Source organism: Bos taurus, chromosome 25 (genome assembly GCF_002263795.3).
Source record: "Bos taurus isolate L1 Dominette 01449 registration number 42190680 breed Hereford chromosome 25, ARS-UCD2.0, whole genome shotgun sequence".
NCBI classification, from domain to species: Eukaryota; Metazoa; Chordata; class Mammalia; order Artiodactyla; family Bovidae; genus Bos; species Bos taurus.
In genome coordinates, this window is record NC_037352.1 from 42,100,242 (window position 1) to 42,118,481 (window position 18,240).

Consider the following 18,240-nt stretch of genomic DNA (forward strand, 5'->3'; position numbering starts at 1 on the left):
GCCAAATGCCCCTGAGCTTCTCCTCTCCAGGCTGGGAGCTGGAACCCTGGTTGGAGGCCATCCATGTTGGTTGGTGACCGGCCCCTGTGGCTGTGTGTCCCCTGACCTGGGACCCACGTCTTTCTCTTCCTACATTTCCGAGCCTCTTATGCGGCTGAATGGAAGCCCTCTAGCCTGGGCCCTGCTGTCCTGCGGCTCCCTCCCAGCACCCTGGGCCCCGTGCACCTCCAGCTTTGCTCGATCTCGGGGCTGTCGTGAAGCTCGGGCCTGCAGAGGTGCGGCTGGACGCCTCAGGACTGCGTCCACAACACAGGGGTCAGAAGGCTCCTCTGCCCCTGATCAGCAGGACCTCAGCCACACAGGAGCCAGGGGAGGGCCCCCACGGGCGCTGGCTCTGTGATTCTCTGCTGATGGACTTAGAATCCGAGTCACTGCACTCAGGAAGAGCCTGGGGATGGGGCCACAGAGCTAATGCAGCAGAAACTCCCCTCCAGGCTGGGGGTGGGCAGACCCCTGCCCCCCCTCCTGACCCCCGGCTGCCGTGGTGTCCGGGCTGGAGTCTCCGGGCTGGGGTCTCCGGGCTGGGGTCTCCTGTGGTCACTGTCTACTGCCCATGCCTCTCTGACCCCGGCAGCCCCTCACTCCTCACGGTCGAGAAGCGTCGGTGTCTGGCCCTGGGTTCCCACCCAGAACCCTGAGTCAAGGTCATCTCTAAACAAGGCGGCGGCCGTCGTGCCATCCGCACTGACCCGGAGAACCTGCTGCCTGTCTTCACGACGCCTTCCGCCCCTTCCCGCCCCCACCCCCGGACTCCCCCTGACCTGCCTCCACCCTCCTGCACACCCTCCCAGCTTCTCTTTCTCACAGACAGACAGTTCCTCACAATTTCCTCCTGGATTAGCTGAAAAAACAAAAGAAGACGAATACAATTCCTTTAAATGAGAATGGTAGGAATTGTCCACGCAAAATGAAATTTGTACAAACTAAACTGCCTGTGGTAAATTTTGCTTTGGACTCTAAGTTGAGAGTAAATCATGCAAACTGTGACCCAGGAAAAGAGGACATTGTGAGGCTGGGAAGTGGGCAAGCCTCTCACCCTTGGGTGTCTCTCCTGATCCCCATAGACCCCACATGAGAAGCTCTAATCATAAAACTGATATGAACAATTAACAATGAATAAATCATAATTTTTTGGTAAAATTGAAATGGAAAAGAAATTATTTCTATGAATAGAATTTCAGTGAAATGAAAAAAAAAAGATAATTGGAAGCTGTTTGATTTCAAGTTCAGACGATTGACAAGGCCATAAAATTAAAAGACGCTTACTCCTTGGAAGGAAAGTTATGACCAACCTAGATAGCGTATTCAAAAGCAGAGACATTACTTTGCCAACAAAGGTTCGTCTAGTCAAGGCTATGGTTTTTCCAGTGGTCATGTATGGATGTGAGAGTTGGACTGTGAAGAAAGCTGAACACTGAAGAATTGATGCTTTTGAACTGTGGTGTTGGAGAAGAGTCTTGAGAGTCCCTTGGACTGCAAGGAGATCCAACCAGCCCCTTCTGAAGGAGATCAGCCCTGGGATTTCTTTGGAAGGAATGATGCTAAAGCTGAAACTCCAGTCCTTTGGCTACTTCATGTGAAGAGGTGACTCATTGGAAAAGACTCTGATGCTGGGAGGGATTGGGGGCAGGAGGAGAAGGGGACGACAGAGGATGAGATGGCTGGATGGCATCACTGACTCGATGGACGTGAGTTTGAGTGAACTCCGGGAGTTGGTGATGGACAAGGAGGCCTGGCGTGCTGCGATTCATGGGGTTGCAAAGAGTCGGACACGACTGAGCGACTGAACTGAACTGAATAGAGTTTGCCCTAGAAAAGTGCTTTTTTGTTGAACATTAATCCAGGAGTGCAATATTATAGTAACAATTTTTATATTTAGATGTCACTGAGGTGCACACAGCTTCACTCTCTGCTCACACAGAGAGCCCAGGAGGGCCCAGCTCTCCCTCTCTCACTGGTGTGTCCCTCAATCAAGGGATGAGCCAGGCCTCGGGGTCTAGGCCGCCTTCCCCGCTCTGACCTGTTCTTTAGGGGTTGGATGAGTCCTTGTCACTGTTCCCACCGTCCTCCTGTGGAAGCCTGGTAAGCCCTTTATCCTGGGTATTTGTCCCTTCCATCAAGAATTACCATTTTTTTGGCATAAAATACAACCATATCATTGTTATCAATATATAATATTATAAAAATGTAATTAGTTGGCATAAGGTATGAAAATGAAACCTGTGGGTGCTGGATTCCCGGCATGAGGCCCCTGCCTGGTGGCCCAGCCCCCTGCTGGCTCCCCGGCCAGGCCCCCGGCACCCCTCCCCAGAGCCTGTGGGCTGTCCTCTCCCAGTCTGCTCTGGGGGTCCCCCTCAGTGGGGGCTCTCCTGCCCCGGGCGATTCCGGCCAGCTCCCTGCTCCCCCAGGGAAGGACCCCAGCCCGCCCCTCTCTGACAGCTTGGCCTCTTCTGGCCTGAGGTCAGACCCCAGGTAAGCGGTGGCGGCCGGTGGGTCTCACCCCCCCAGCTTTCCACCTGCCACGTGCCCTCCGTCGGGGCCGGGGTGACCTGGGGTCCCGCAGGGTGTATGCCTCCCTCTGCCAGCGGGCCCAGCGCCCAGCACAGGGGCTGGGGAGACTCCACCTGAGGGAGGGGTCAACATACCCTCCCCTCCACGCACCCCCTAGGTAGCGATGCAGCTCAGCCCTGGCGTGGGGGCTCTGCAGACTGACACCTTGCTCCCAGGGCTCTGTCACCATCCGACGCGGGCCCACAGCCCTGCGCCACTGTCTGCCCGCCATGTGGGCATCCCAGCAAATGTGCCTGTCCTGGATGGGTGCGTCCAGAGGGCAGGACGAGGGTCTGTCTGGGCTCTGGGCTGGCGCTGGTGTCACCAGAGAGGGACCCCGTGGAGCCTTGGTCTGGTCTGGGATGGGCCGGCCAGGAACGACTAGCTCCCGCCCCGCGCCGTTTGCTCCCGGGGTTGGGGGCGGACTGGGGGGGCACAGTCTTTCCCACTCACAGCCCCTCTGCACCTGTCTTATCTCTCAGGCCTCTGGTTTCAGTCTGTTTGTCCTGACATTAGGTGTGTTTATCTCCTGCTCTTCTTGCGTCAATAAAGCTGGGACGCTGCGGGGACGCCTCCCTGAGGTCTGGCCTCTGGGGCACGGCTCTGGGGGTCACGGCGCCCTGCACGGAGCGGAGGACCCTCTTTCTTCAGAGCCCCCAGCGGGTCTGAGGAGCCTGTGGGGCTGCTGCTCTGTGTAAGTGCTCAGGTGTCTGACGCGGAGCGGGAACCTCCTCCTCAGGGCTTCTGCAGCAGCAGCAGGATGAAGTCCCTGCTCGCCCCGGTGACATGGCCAGCCCTGGGGGTCAGGGCCCTCCAGGAGAGCTGGGAGTCGCCCACGGGCCTGGTTTATATGGTACTTGCTGCCTGGGCGTTGGACTGCAAAGTTGTTTTTTTTCCCCCAAAAAAGAATGTTCTGGAAAGAGCTTCTGCACTTTTCCTCCTGGGTGAGCCCCTGAATGAGTGCAGTGAGGCTGGGGAGAGCGGACGAGTCCACAGTGCAGACCGAGGGGATACCCACCCTCATCCCCGCCAGTCTGGGGCCTGCACGGACCTCCACCCCAGGCCCACTTGGGGGCCCTGTCTCCAAAACTGGCGCTGCCGCATATCGGGGCCTGGAGCCCCGCCTGTCAGCTGCCCAGGCCACGAGGAGGGTGCACTCCCAGACCAGTGAGGCGGGGGCCGCCACCCACGGCCAGGAGCACAGAGGGCCAGAAACCGGCAGGTGTCGTCGGAAGTCTGATTAGACTCTGTGTGGAGCTGGAAACGCAAACACTGATAGAGCCAGCGGACTTAGGTGCCCTCTGCCCTGAGGCGTGATGTCACCTCCAGCACCTGTTTCTGGACGGAGCTCCGTGGACATGGGTGTGTCCACACTGGCATTGTGGAGAGACGCAGGTGTGCTCACAGGGCCTGGGGGCGGGGACGAGCACAGAGCCCGGCCCGGGGGTGTGCAGGGCTGGGTCCCGGCTGCAGGGACTTGCCAAGCCCAGCTGGCCCGGCCGGCGGACACAGGGCCAAACAAGGCAGCTCTGGGCCTCCCGGAACTTATCTTGAGTCAATAGGAGGCCGGGTAGTTCTGGAGGCTATTGACGAGTCTGGAGACAAGGGCGGCATTCAGGCCACAGGCTGTTTCCAATGAGCTCAGCTGCTCCACAGCTGGGGCCAGGGACGGGCTCGCCCCCGACTGCCAGGCCTGTTTCTCCCACTGGTCAAGGCTGGCTGGGCCAGGGAGCCAGGTGCCAGGGGCGCCCTTAGCGAGAAGCACCGAGAGCAAGTGCTGGGGGGAGCAGGCCGGGGAGCTGCCCGTCATGGCTGCAGGTGACCCAGGCTTCCCCGTCGGCAACAGGTTTCTAGGATGAAACTCTTACTGATCAGGGAGGGTGAGTGTGAGCAGTGGGGAGCCAGACAGCAGCCCTCGGTGTCCCTGGAGCCTGAGGGCCAGTGCACTGTGGCCTCACTCCCGCAGGGATCCATGGGAGGAAGCAGAGTGGTCCTGACAGTTTTCACGGCCTCGCTCTGCCGCTGTGGGCTGCTCGGGAGCACTGAGACATGCAGGACAGGCTGTCCTCTGGCCTGGCCACTGGGCCAGCACCGCGCAGACTTCGACGTGCCTGGGGTCTATGCCATAAACGCAGCCTCCCTCTGCTTAGGGAGGTGGGTGGACCGGGGATCCTTTCTCCCCATGAGCTTCTGGATGCAGAGTAGGCAGGCTGATGAAGACCAAGGTGAGGCTCACTTCCAGAGACATGGGCTCTATGTTAGGGGTGTTTGCTCACCTGCGAGGTGGCCAGGATGCTGGGAGACACCACTGTGAGGGGCTGAGGCAGGAGGAATGGCTGGGAAGGGGCTGGGCAGGCAGCGAGCAACAGCCCCGAGGCTGGAGGGTGTGGTGCCCTGGGCTGCCCGCGGGCAGCAGGTGTCCTAGACCTCAGGGCCCTGTTCTCTTCGCTGTGGCCTGTGAGGCCTCTTAGCGTGATGCAGCAATGCCCCCAGCACTGCCACTTGAGACCCTGCCTGGACTGGACAGCGTCCGCCTGGCACTCAGGGTACGACTCTCTCAGTCCGCCTGTGATGGGACACTGCCGGCTGGGCCGTTACCAACAGGACGCGTGTTTCTCAGTCTGGAAGCTGGACCTCCGGCAAGGTGCCAGCAGTGTCCACCCTGCTGAGGTCCTGCATCCTGGGTCGTGGATGGCGTCTCCTTGCCATATCCTCACATGGAGGAAGGCCCGAGGGGCTCTCTGGGGCCTCCTCGTATGAGGGCACTAATCTCATCCTGAGGGCCCCGCACTCATGACCTCATCGCAGCAGAGCAGCTCCCCAGCACTGTCACACTGGGTGTCTGGAGTTAACATGTGAATGGCGGGGACACAAACATTCAGTCTATAGCCGTGACCTTCAGAAACGGGGTCTTTGCACATGGATGTGGCTGTGGACCTCAGGGCGAAGTCCTCCTGGGTGCGGAGTTGGCCCCGCATCACATGCCGGGTGTCCTTCTCGGAAGAGGGACTTGGGCAGGAGCCACACGATGAAGGAGCAGAGATCCCCGTAATGTGCGTGCCGGGGAGCCGGGGGCCCTGAGATGCCACAGTCGCCAGGACAGGAGCCAGGCCTGGACCAGAGGCTGCCTGCAGCCTCGTGGGAGCCAGCCCCGCCTGCACCGTGGCCTCCAGCTTCTGAGTGAACATCTGCTGCTTAGGGCGCCCACTGTGCCGCCAGCCCGGGAGCCTGTGGCCTCCAGAGAACCCCTAACATGGGGTCTCTCGGGGCGCACCTGGTCCTCAGGCCTGGAGCAGGCTGCTTTATTGCCTTCATTTAGCTCACTTGCCAGGTACAGGGGTGTAGACAGGAAGGCGGTGCAGACAAGTATGGGGTGCAGACAGATATGAGGAAGAGATAGGCATGGGGGCACAGGCAGGTATGGGGCACAGGCAGGTATGGGGGTGCATGCAGGTATGGGGGTACAGATAGGTATAGGGATGCAGGAAGGTATGGGGTGCAGCCAGTATAGGGGTGCAGCCAGTATAGGGGTGCAGACAGGTATGGGGGTGCAGGCCAGTATGGGATGCAGGCAGGTATAGGGATGCAGGAAGGTATAGGGAGGCAGACAGGTGTGGGGGTACAGACAGGTATGGGGATACAGGAAGGTATGGGGTGCAGCCAGGTATGGGGTGCAGGCCGGTATGGGGTGCAGACAGGTATAGGGGTGCAGACAGTTATCGGGAGCTAGGAAGAAGGTGCCCTTTGTCAACGGTGGTTTGTTGCTTTAACAAATGTTGCTGAGGTCATACCACACAGCCCCATGTCTCACCTTTAAGGTCGCCTACATGCACCTCACAACCTCATGCACCAGCCCCCACCAACACCTGTGCTCCGAGGTCTCTTCATCCCCGAGCTTGTCCCTCAGAGCACCCATGGGTGCTGGTGACCCTGCGGAGCAGCCTCCAGGCAGTGCCACGCGGGGTCCAGGATGACCGTCTCAAGATTCTGTCCCCCCGCGAATGTGGACGGACTGAGGGCTGGACAGCAGCTCTTGGGGTCACCCACGCCCTCTGACTGTCCTCCCTTCTGCTCCCCAAGATGCTTCCCGAAGCCCCTGGGAGCGTGGACCAAAGCAAGCCCAGGGCGAGACCCATGCGGTGGGCGGTGCCCCTGTGCTGGGGAAGGGCTTCCTGCACCCCCGGGGCTCTGAGCCTCAGTTTCCTTGTCTGTGATGGGAATCAGTGATCTCCAGGAACTGGGCCACCCCGCCGGTCGCCTCAGGAGGGCGGGGGCCGTCTCCTGCTGAGGACGTGCTGCCTGGACATCTCGATGGGAGCAGGCTCTGGGGGCGCAGGCCCTGGGTCTCCTGGCCTCGCGGGTCTGCCTGGCATCCGGCCGGGCTCGGGGACTTCTCTGGTGATGCTCAGAGGACTCATGCCCGCACGGCCTGCCCAGGTGGGACCAGTGCCCCCAGCCATCCGGCCATTCCGGGCACCCAGGAGCACCGTGTCTGTCAGCCCAGCTGCCAGCCTGAGCCTAATTACTTAATTTGCACTAATTCTCATGGCATTAATACACGCTGCCTAAAATAACATTGCCTAGAAAACGAACTTGTCTACGGCACTATTTTTATCGTATTTTGAGGGAAAAAAAGGGAGTCACGTTGTCAGCCTTTCCAGCTGTTTTCCATTTCTTCCCCTCTACTTGCTGTTTGGAGCTAAACTTGGAGACGGGATTCTGGGAGAGCATTAAAGGCACACCAGCCCCGGTTTTCGCGTCAGACTGGACGCCGTGTCCCCTCCTACAAAACCTCGTTGGTGGACGAGTGTCAGCCCCCGGGGTGCCTGTGTCAAGTCCCACTGCGTGCCAAGCTCCTGACACAGGCAGCGTCCACCCACAATCAGCACCCTGAGTGGAGCTCTGTCCTGGGGGCTGCTGAGCGGTGAGGCCGGGACCCCAGCAGGGCTGGCCGTCAGCACAGGTGACGTGACCCTCGGCCAGCGAGGAAAGGGAGCCCAGAGCTGACCACAAACACAGACGGTCCTGCAGCCGCCTCCCCCGCCCCTGGGGGCCCGCACGGCCACCAGCAGATCCGGGGCTGGAGCCGTGGTCTCCAAACGCCTCCACCCATTCTCAGCCCTCCCGTGAGTGCGGGTGTGGAGGGGAGTCACGGGCCACCTTCCCCAGCCTGCGGGTGTTTCGGGCCACCCCAGCCCGGCTCCCTGGGGGCGGCACGGGGCCCAGCCTCGGACTCTCCGTGGCGGCTGCCCTGAGCGTGTGTGCATGTCCTGTCGGAGGGCCCCCGCGTGCACACACGTGAGGATACGGTCTGCGTGCATCCTGCATGCAGGTGCCCTGGCGTGTGTTAGCTCCTGTGGGCAGGCGGACTCCCGTGTTCACACGCATGTCTGCACGCATGTGTGACGGGGGGTGGCGCGGGCCCAGGGCGCTCCTGGAGACCCACACGTGTCCCACTGCCAAGCTGCCTCCATTGTCACGTCAACCAAGTGTTTCCAGCTCCACGCCCAGGAGCACCCTGTCTCCTCGCTGCTCAGAAACCCCGGCCAGACTTCTAAACCGCTAGGCAGATTTCGAGGCCCTTTTTTTAGCTGCCGAATGAAAAAAATAAGCAAACACAAATCTGCTGACCCCAAGCCTCCTCCTCTTCTGGAGAATTTAATTTCTGAGCTTTGATCTGATACCAGGACCCAGAGGACTTGTTATTTCTAAATAATGAGCTGAATGTTTGTGCTCCGAGCCTGAACTTTTCTGGTTTGGGGAAAAATATGACTTTCCATAGAAGCCCTTTGATGCGGCCAGTGGCGCTGTCCACACAGGAATGAAAAGGCCTTTCAGAGGCCTGGTGGTGGTGAGGGGGCCGCCAGGCCGAGGCCGCGGGGCGGCCCTCAGGACAATGCCCCACCGGCCCGCCGCGTGGGAGGCGTGGGTGGCAGGAGCCCCGGCCTCTGCTCCCTCCCCAGGGCCTTGCTCGCTCTAGCTCCACCCCCGAGAGTTGGGACCTGCTAGGGGAGAACCCCCCAAGGCAAGGGCTGCTGTCAGCTGGGGCCCCGTGGGAGCAAATCCTCCTGTTCAGACCCAGGCTGGAGCAGAACCCCTGCTCTCAAGGAGGGGCTGGAGCCAGGGCAGGCTGCCAGGGCACCCCTGCTGGGGGCCACACCATGGGCAGACACTGGTCCGCAGGGGCACCACTGGCTTGTCCATCGCTGCAGACGCATGGCCCAGCCTCCGGGGCGGCAGGCTGCCCCTCGGGGCTCCACGGGGGTCCAGGCTTGGGGTTGGGCTCGGGGCCCATGCAGAGCCCAGCGTCCTCCCTAGGAGGCAGGCTGCTTTTTCCTGTCCCTGGAGCCACCAGCACCCACAGGAGTGCCCTGCTCTTTTCCCTGGGAGATGATCATTCCAGGGCAGGGCTGGTGAGCCTGGGGCCCCCTCCCCACCCAGCCCAGGTGACTTTGCACCCGTGAATGGCTGACTTCACACTTTATGGTGTTTTCCCTGGAGAGTCCCCGTGAGCAGCAGCAGGCCTGCACCCAGAGGTCAAGAGGCAAATACCGTCAGTCACCTGGCCACAAAGCATGCTCGGGCAGCCTGGTAAAAACACCTGGCTGTTCCTGAGGCTCCAGCCCTAACCTTGTCCCCACCTCATCTGCTGGAAGGACCAAAGTCAGGCCAGCTGAGCTGAGCCGCCTTGGAGCTGCGGCTCAGACAAGCCCCAAAGCAGAGTGCCCCTGCCCCTCCACGCCCTGCGTGGAAGGAAGCCGTGACCCCAGAGCTCACACCTGCGGCTGCCTGACCTGGCCAGAGTGGGGTTGGGACATGCCTAAAAAAGAAATTAAATAATTGAATTAACAGGTGATACAGTGACTGGTCCCACACTCCAGGCAGGTTTGGCAACAGCAAGGAGCCCGTCAGGAAAACTGATGAAATCAGAAAACAGCTTGGGGCATCGGCTCATTGTTTGTGGCAGAAACACTCTCGGGCGTTCGTACAAGGGAGACCATGCTGGGTGTTCAGGAGCTCTCTGCACTGTCTTGAGAATTTTTCTGTAAATCTAAAAACATGCTAAAATAAAAGGTTAATTTGCAGAGGAGTTGGCTGGGGGTTGCCACGTGGGGCTGGTATCTGGGTCTGGCTCTGGCTCCGGCTGGGTCTCCGGGGAGGCCGAGGTGCTGTGCTAACCCAGGGAGGAGCAGGCCCAGCTGTGGCCAGTGGGGATCAGTGGTCAGACCCCGAGCCTCCCGAAGGTGAAGCTGGAGGGGTGCGGCCGTGCCTTGCAGGAGGACCGAGCTGGGCTGACGGGGCAAGAGGTGGGGCCGTGCGAGAGGAATGGGGCTCGGGCCCAGGTGTGTCTTGGCTCTGTCTGCGGGACAAACGAGTCAGGGTTGGGGAGATGTCCTGGGGCCGTGGGTGCACTGTGGCACCTGCTCCAGCTCTGCCCCCAGCACCACAGACCAGCGGTGCCCCCAGAGCGAGGGCCCTGCTGCAGGCAGCCCTGGACACTAGGCGGAGCCTCGCTGAGGAGGAGGTCCCCACCCCCAACTTCTGTGCCCGCCTTGTCCCGGCCACCAAGGCAGCTCTGACATCTTCTGACAGATAATGTCCTCCAACCTGAGAAGGTTGATCAAACCCAAGCCTAGACTCTTCATTCCTTTTAAAAATCGTATTTCATTTTATGGGCCTATAATTATTATTTAACAATTCCCTATTGTTATTGAAAAGCCTATTTCCTAATGGGCTTTTAGGTCATTATAAATAACGATGCGGTGAATAACGGTGCGGACGTCTGTGTGCAGCCACAGATGGTAGCTCAGCCTTTGGGCCGAGAGGCGACCCCCGGGAAAGGTGTCGCAGAGCAAGAAGGGGCGGGCGCGGAGGAGCCGCTGCTGGGGGCGGGGCCTGGGGCCCACGGCACCGCGCCGGTCCAGAGAGGCGCGCCTGGCGGAGCGAGACCGCTCGTGACTCAGCCACAGACAAACACCTCGTGTCAAGCTCACCGCACACAGATAAACGGCGAGAATTCCAGAGGCCGCCCGGACTAGCCAATCAGATAACTCGGCTGCCCTGAGTTACCGTGTTGGGAAACGGCTTAATAGCATCTCGCTTGTTACTGATTAATTTTGTTTGATGTGGGAGGCTGCACAGATTTTTAGTAAGCACCACTTGTGACTGAAGACCAACCGAAGCTTCCAGAACCATGAAGTGCATCTCAGGGTATTTCACGAGTGCCTGCCCAGCACTCCTGGGCTGGGGACAAGACGGCTGTGGGAGGAAAGCTCCTGTGAACTCACGACATGGGATCGGGGAACCGCTGGGGGCTCTGCTGCTCGGTAAACCTCCAGCCTGAGCCTCCTTTGTCTCCTGCCAATAGGTGGAGGTTTTAGCTTGTAGGCTCCAGAGGGCTCAGAAAGGAGAAAACTGCAAAGGCTGCAAAGCCAGGGGAGGCCCTCGGGCCCCTGCCATCTGTGCCAGTCCAGCCTGTCCTCTGCAAAGGGGCCGTGAGACAGCCAGGCAGCTGCACTGATGCTGGGCCCTGGGGCCATGAGCGCATTTCCCGCCTGCACAGGAATGAGCGCGAGCCTCTGGACTGCGCCTGGACCAAGCCCTGTTTCTGGTCAGTGACCACTTCTGGGGCTCTTTGGAGGCTTGGCCATATGCGTCACTAGCTGGTGGGCAGAGAGTGGCTGGCCAAACTGATTGTACAAACCACACCAGACAGCCACCCAATGCCTGAGGCACCCAGAAAAGCAGGTACAGCTGGAGCTGCAGCCGAGGGGAAGTATGTCAGTTAGGACACACTGGGCTGCAAGTAACAGAAAAATCAGCTTGGACTGCCTTAACTGAGAGGGTAGGCTGGCTCTTGGTACTGGAGGTCTCCGCAGGCCAGCTTTCAGGGGCCTCCAGTGGTCAATAAGGCGGTCAGTGTCCCGATTTCTTTCCATCTCTGCCTTCTGCATAGTCAACCTCATTCCAAATCCAGTTCAGCCTCATGAGCACAAAGTAGCTGCTCCAGTTCCAGACTTCACATCCAAACACCACCCTGCCCAGAAGGAGAGGGAATGTGGCAGGAATCCACACAAGGAATCACCCTGACTGGACCCCTTGGGTTACATGTCCATCCTTCAACAGGTGCAAGCGGCAGGAATGTGTGATGGGTACAAAAGAACCATGGCCCCACTTGGAAGAGGAGGGTATGGACAGCTTGGCTCCAAGGACATGGGCTGTGGGCACTGGGGGTGGGGAGGGTGGATGGATGCTGGGTGGGCAACTTGGAACGCTCAGGAAGGTGCGGGTGGAGCTGTGTCTACACCATCACACCAGACAAGGGGAGCGTGCATTCTGTGCAAGGGATTTGGGTTTTACTTCCGAGAAACCTGAGAACCAGAAATGCCTTGGGGGCAGGAGGGAGGCCCATGCAGGCCAGTGTCCCTGAGCCCACCCAGGGGGCGGCTCCTGCTGGAGCTGAGACCCCAGAGGCCAGGCGTGGTGTGTGTGGAGGAGGTGGGGGCACAGGAAGAGGGCTGGGGGGCATTCCTCTACTAACCAGATGCCCGGCCGGCTCTGGCCCAGCCTCCCCTTGTGCTGTGTTCTGTCCCCGCAGCCCGCTGGCAGCGGGGTGTATCTGCTACTCTCATTTTACAGACGCAGAGACTCAGGTCTGGAACAGGCGGTTTGAGGTCACGCCGCCAGTACATGGCTCTCAGGACTCAAACCTGGGTCTGCCAGACTCTGCAACCTGGCAGTCCAGGTAGGCAGCCTCTCCCCGGGAGAAGGGTTGAAGACCAGGCTGACGCTCCTCATGGAGGTGAGGGGGTGGACCGCGGCTGGGGAGGGAGGCCCTGGGCCAGCCGTGGGCTGGCCCGGCTTCCAGCCTTTTCTCCTGAGGCAGCGGGGGGAAGCCTGTGGCCTGGCCCACGTGGGAGCCTATCTGAAAGGCGGGGAAGGGCCCCGGCTGGGTTATCTCTGCCTCCTGTGTGAGCTCTTCCACAGAAAACTGACAGTCATGCAGGCGACTGCTGCCCATAGAAATCAAGTTAATTGTGTCTGGCGGAATGCCACTGCTGATGGCCCTGGGGTGGACTTGCCTCATCACTCCTGAATTCTCTCAGTATTCCTTATTTCCCGTATAATGCCGAGTTTTGAATTCTGAGAGCTGGTTCTAACATGTTACTGGTTTCCTCGTTAATTAGTGCATTCAGTAAAACCTCTGATACATTTTCCACTTGTATAATAGTCATGGTTTCACCTTTTAAAAATGATCCTGTAATGCCCTCTGGTCATCTGAGGTGGGGTCCAGAGCTCAGGAGCGGGGAGGGCTCCGGGACAGACAGATGAGATGCTGAGTTGGGGAGTCTGTCTGCGTGTCCCTCCTGACACAGGGCCCTCCCCTCAGCTCGGGGCTCATGCGTCACTGCTGGGACAGCCATGCGCCTGCGCCCTGCAGCCGCAGGGGTCCTGCAGACTGCCGGCCGGTCACTCTCACTCACTCTTACTACAGTGTGAATGGCTGGCGACTTTCCGTGGACTCTAACATTTATGGGCGCACCTCTAAAAGCAGAGGACACCAGAACTGTGCTGGAATCTGGGGCCACAACTTCCAATAGTTCCACCCGGTTCAAATTTTCTTCCACATTCCTGTTTTTTAAACAGGATTTCATGGAAATTCTGCGTTCGGTGCCAGAGGGCATCTATGTTTGTTTTTGTACAAAACACCAGTGGGACAGGTGAGAGTTGGGCCAACTTCCAAACTCCATGACTCCCTCCAAGGAGCCTCTGGGTACCACCTTCCAAGCGGGCCCCTCCTCCCCACAGCTGAGAGCCCTGGCCTGAGGTCTAGAGCAAAAGCCCCCTCAGACAGAACGAGAGTGGTCGGGCTTCAGGTTCACGCAGAGGCCCCGAAAGAGCATCCACGGACGGCCGAGGGGAGCGGCAGGGGGGCAGACGGGCTGGACGCCTGGACGTCAGGCTGCTTCTCCGGGTCGGTCCCCTGGGTGTCACATGAGCAGCTGCCCGATAGGACCCCCTCCCCGCCCGGTCAGATCAGGGGGTGCGGGGGTGTCCTGGGAGGAAGGGGAGGGTCTCCCCGGCCTGGATCAGACCACCCACCCTCTGCTTGCGCCCCAGCCGTCCCGGTGAGACGGTTCTCTGCGCCCGGAGAACAAGAGCGTCAGGCTCTCAGGAAGGCCCGCTGGACTGCAGAGCCCACCAGCCGCCCCCGACGCTGGGCGTCATCACCGCCTGACTGGTCTCTTTTCAGGAGCTGCTCCTGGAAGACCACGGACTCCAATCCCCGGCACCTTCCAGCGGGGAGGGCGGGGCGGGCCGGGGCCACGGGGCGGGGTCTGGACCTGGGGGAGCCCCACCCCGCGTCCAGCCCAGACCCGCCCCCCGGCTCCACGGGCCGGCCCATCCCTGGCCCTCCGCTGCCACCTGGTGGCGAGGCGCGGGCGTCCCCCTCAGGGCATGATCTGGGAGACGGGCGCCTTTCACGTGGGATGCGGATGTCCAGTTTTCAGGCACACTGAGGCCGATTGGCAGGATGTCGGTGTGGAGAGGCTTCGCCCTCCCCACAAAGTCTAGCCAGGCTCAGCTTCCGATCCTGGGGCGGAGCGGGGGGTGGGGGGGGGGGTGGTCCCTGCCAGGTGCATCGCTCCCTGCGCGGCAGGCTCACCTGTGCTGCACCTGGAGGGCTGAGGGGGGCTGGGCACCCGCTGGCCACCCTTCTTTGGACGGCTGGGGAGACGGGCCATGTGCTCCCCTGGGCTCCTGCTAAGAGCCGGGGTCGCTGTCCTGGAGTCTGGGGGGCGTGGCGGGGGGGGCTGCTCCGTGGGCGGAGCCTGCATTCTATTGGAGATTCTGACGAAGCCAAGAGCTGTAAGGTAATGAATACAGCACATCACAGAGCTTGCCGGGAGTGCAGAGAGAAGACAGCACTGGGCAGCTGCTAGCTTGGGCGCGGCCAGGAGGGCCACTGGACAGGACGCTGACTGGAGACAGGGTGGGACGAGAAGTGGGGCTCGTCCCAGGCCTGGGGATGAGCGGCCGAAGGCCCTGGGCAGGAGCGGCTGAGAGGCCTGTGGCCAGAGCGCGGAGGGTCGGGGCGGGGAGAGGGGCTGGCCTGGCCCCAAGGAGCTGAGGGCCGGGCCTGAGCTTTGCTCCGGGCTCAGGAGAGCCGGGCGGGGCCGGGGGGGCGCGGGGGGAGGCTGGGAAAGGGGGGCCTGGTGTGATTTCGGGATCTCACTCTGGCTGCGGGCTGGATGGTGGCTGGATTGGGCAGGCGGCTGGGGTGCGCTTGGCACCTCTGCGGGAGCAGGGCGGGCAGAAGGAGAGCGCCAGGGAAGGCCGCCTGGAGGAGCCAGGGTGGGCTCAAAGGCTGGCGGCGCTGCTGCGGGCCGTGGCAGGTCGGCTCAAGGCCGCCTCCCAGGTGTGAGGCCCGAGTCACTGCAGGTGTGCCGGGCACGGGGCCAGGTGGCGCGTTCTGCACGCCCCGCGGGCCGGGGCTCACGTCAGCTCTCATGCATTATCTCATCCGTTTACACAAGGACCAGGCGCTCCATGCCTTATCACACTGGGTTGGCACAACAACCCTGTGAGTCAGGATTATGACCCCGGTCTCAGGTACAAGGAAGCTAGTGCTCAGCCAGGGACACGCTCGCGGTTTCTGTGGCCTGGGGTGCTGAGCGGAGATCTCATCCAGCTCAGGGTGTGTGTGTGCAATTCTAAAATTAAGATATAATCCACATGACAAAAAAGAATCAGTGTTTTAAAGGGTACAGTTCAGTGGTTTTTAGCACATTCCCAATATTGAACAAACATCAGCACGATCTGACTCCAGAACATTTTCATCACCTTGAAAAGAAAGCGTCACCCCCACACTCCCCTCCTTCCTTCCGCGGCAACCACCAGTTTGCTCTCTCTGGCTGTGGATCTGCCTGTTCTGGAATCATACGAGACACGGCCTGTGGCTTCTTTCTCCTGGTGTGTGTTCACGCGTGTTGGGCATCGCTTTCCGTGACCGAATAACGTTCCATTGTATGGATGAAGCAGTGTGCTCGTCCAGCTCGTGCACTGTGGCGGTGCGGCTGCTTTCCACTCTGGGTGGCGTGAGTCGAGCTGCGGTGGCTGTCTGTGCACGGGTATCTGTCTGAGACCTTGTTTTCTACCCTCTGGGTTTGTTCCCAGGAGTCGAGCATGCTTTCATTAGCTTCTTGGCCATTCATAGATCTCCTTTGGAAAAATGTCCAGATCATTGGTCTGGTTTTTAATTGAGTTATTTGTGTTTTTATTGTAAAATCTCAGGTCAGATTTTAAATCCCACTGCCTCTGCTGTCTGGCTGAACTTAGCTGGGCTCATCCAATTACGGGGTGCTGGGCACACAGTGGTCTCCAGCAGAGAGCAGCAGTCTGGCCGGTGAGGCTGCTGGAGTCCCTGAGGGGCAGCCGTGGGGGCAGGGGCTCCCCCTCCCGCAGCTCTCAGTGTGGGCCGGCTGCCCACCCTACCGCACCTGCGTCGTCTCCCAGGGCTCCCCGACCTTTGTCACTCGGGCCCCTGAGGCATCAGCCTTCTCCCCGAAGGGCTCCCTGCTCAGATGTCCTGGAGGCAGGAGGGCGTCAGCCCCTGGCACGTAATGCAGGCAGGAGAGGGCGTTGCCCCAGGCCCTGTGACCTTCACACGCCTCCTGGCCTGTGCGCCCTCCCAGGGGCAGGGCTCCCCAAGAGCAGGCACGGAGCAGGACTGGGACAGAGTGAGAACCCGGACGGAGGGGCCTGCGGTCACAAAGCCCTCGGACTCTGCAGGAGGCCGTGCCACACTGCCCGGCGAATGTGGGTGCCCTGAGCTTGGCTGACACTGACCATGGCTCCCTGGAGTGCTCACGGCAGGACCCAATTTGTTCAGCAAAAGTTAAGTCGCTCAGTCGTGTCCAACTCTTTGAGACCCCATGGAGTATAGCCCACCAGGCTCCTCTGTCCATGGGATTCTCCAGGCAAGAGTGCTGGAGTGGGTTGCCATTCCCTTCTCAGGGAATCTTCCTGACCCAGGGATTGAACCCAGGTCTCCAGCATTGCAGGCAGACGCATCACTCTGAGCCACCGGGGAAGCCCAGCAAAGGTGGGGTAGAATTACCCACCTGGGTCTACAGAGAAACGAGTGCGTGGCGGGTCCAGGATGTGGCTCAGGGCAGCGACCTTGGGAACTTGGGATTGCCGGAAGAGACAGAGGTGAGTCAGTTGTCCAGGAACGCCTGCCCGCCTCTTCCATGGGGCGGGCCCTTCCTGGCCCTGTCTTGGGGCTCAGCCCTGTGACTTGCTGTGGACGCGGGTTGTCTGTAGACCTGGTGCCCGCAGAGGACTGGTGGTCGGCCTGCCCTCGTGTACCCTGGTGGCCTTCACATCACAGAAGGAGCTTCCGGCCGGGGGGTCTGAGCGCAGAAACAGCAGAAACAGGTCGTTTTGGCATATAATCCTTGGCCTTAATCAGTTATAGTGGGAAGTGACTGGGGTTGCTTTGGGCTTCTCCTCAGTGCTGAGAGCTGAAGGATGTCCCACCTCCAGGTGGGGTGCCTGCTGCCTCCAGGTGAGAAGTCACACCTGGAAACAGAGTGCTGGCACCTGTCTGCTGTCTCTAAGTAGATGGATCGGGAAAATGGAATGATGTCAGGAATGAGAGAGTTGGCGTCACTGCAGAGTCTATGATTATTAAGAGGATACTAAGGGGGATATTCGGAGAAGGCAGTGGCACCCACTCCAGTACTTTTGCCTAGAAAAGCCCATGGACAGAGGAGCCTGGTGGGCTGCAGTCCATGGGGTTGCTAAGAGTCGGACACGACTGAGCGACTTCACTTTCACTTTTCACTTTCATGCATTGGAGAAGGAAATGGCACCCCACTCCAGTGTTCTTGCCTGGAGAATCCCAGGGACGGGGGAGCCTGGTGGGCTGCCGTCTATGGGGTCGCACAGAGTCAGACACGACTGAAGCGACCTAGCAGCAGCAGCAGCAGCAAGCGGGATATTAAGGGCTTCCTAGGTGGCGCCAGAGGTAAACAACCCACCTGCCGATGCAGGAGACTAAGAGGCGTGGTCTCCATCCCTGGGTCGGGAAGATCCCTGGAGGAGGACTCGGCAACCCATCCCAGTATTCTTGCGTGGAGAATCCCATGGACAGAGAAGCCTGGCGGGCTGCAGTCCACGGGGTCACGCAGAGTCAGACACGACTGACGCAACGTCGCACGCACACACTGGGTTTACACATCACAGTGGAAGATGGAATTCTTTCTCCTCAGGATCAGAACAAGGCACGGACGCCCACTCTTGCCATTTCTATTCAATGTTGCATAGAGCTTCTAGCCAGTGCAAAAAAGCAAGAAAATAAATAAAGGGTTGGGAATTAGGAGATAAAACGCAGAATTTATTCACTGAGGACACAGTCGTCTATGTAGAAAATCTGACGGAAACTACAAAACGTGAATAAGTGAGTAAGGTTTTGGAATACAAGACCCACATACAAAATTAATTGTGTAAACTTCCCACAAACAATGATATGAAATTAAAAAATACAGTTCACAGGGGTATCAGAAACATGAGCTACACGTGAAGATGTCAGTTTTCCCCCAACTGATCTATGCTTCAACACAC